The sequence below is a fragment of the Poecilia formosa genome, unplaced genomic scaffold (genome assembly GCF_000485575.1).
Source record: "Poecilia formosa unplaced genomic scaffold, Poecilia_formosa-5.1.2 Scaffold346, whole genome shotgun sequence".
Classification (NCBI taxonomy): Eukaryota; Metazoa; Chordata; class Actinopteri; order Cyprinodontiformes; family Poeciliidae; genus Poecilia; species Poecilia formosa.
In genome coordinates, this window is record NW_006800285.1 from 27,359 (window position 1) to 28,534 (window position 1,176).

The window sequence follows — 1,176 nt, forward strand, 5'->3', positions numbered from 1 at the left end:
GTGAAACACATATGCATTTTTGTTTTGTATGATTCTTGTACGTGTGAGTGTTCAGAACTCGCTGGAAACACGTTATGTAATTAGTCCTATTAACTATACATCGCTTCTTTTCTTGTGTCTACATCTAAAAAAAAAAGAAAAAGAACAGTTGAAAAAAATCAAAAATCAAAAATCAAGACTGTAACCACAAGGACTAAATATAATGACATTATTCAATATTATCTAAAAGGTTGATGGTACCAGTACTCACGGTTTGATTTTATTGGAGAACCTCTGGCGCAGGATGATAGCGATGGTGGTCAGGACCATCATGGTGGTGCACATGGTTCTACCCCGGAGAGTTGTCTCCGGCCTCTGGGCCCGTTGCTGGTCTGGGACACCAAAACGTCTTACCCCATTGAAAGTTGTGAATGGTACGGGACGTTAGATTGGGACTTGTGATGGTCGGACTATTCCTGCCTTGGCTCTCACTCGTGATTGGGGCAGATTAGCACAGAGGATTAGCCAGGATCAAGGAGCAGGCTGGTTCTTGCTGGAAGGGCTAGAAGGCAAACAGAGCATGCTGTGTTGCTATTCTGAAAAGAGCCCACACCTTGTTGTTAGCACAGCAAGCCAAATCAAGCTCCTTGTTGCATTTTCATTCAAGGAAGGACACCTTTATTTTTTATTTTTATTCGAAAAAGGCTTCAAAAAGTGTCACAATGTAAGTCGTGACATTGAAAAAATACATTTAAATGATATTTTGTCTAGACACGCATTGGTAAAAAAATGAATAAATCCTGAAGCTTGCTGTAAGGTCGTAGTATTGATTTTAAACAAGACAGACGATAATTACATTCCATGAGAGAAGGAATTTTAGTATGCGCTTTTTTAGGGGGAGGGGGGAGTCAAATTTCAATGTTTCATAGCCTCAAAAAAAAAAGTATGTAGATAATCTGAGTAAATTTAAAAAGTGCTTTTTAATGACATTTTATTTGTATGGGTAAAAAACAGCTTTTGAAATGGAAAAACTTTTTTAATCAAATGGTAAAACAGTTGTTCCTTTACTGCTTGCTGCAACAAGGAGGCCAGATCCCTGTGCTCTCTGAGCGCAGCTCTGACCAATTCAAGCTTCACAAAGTCGTTCATCAGTTTTCGGAACACACACACACACACACACACACACACACACACACA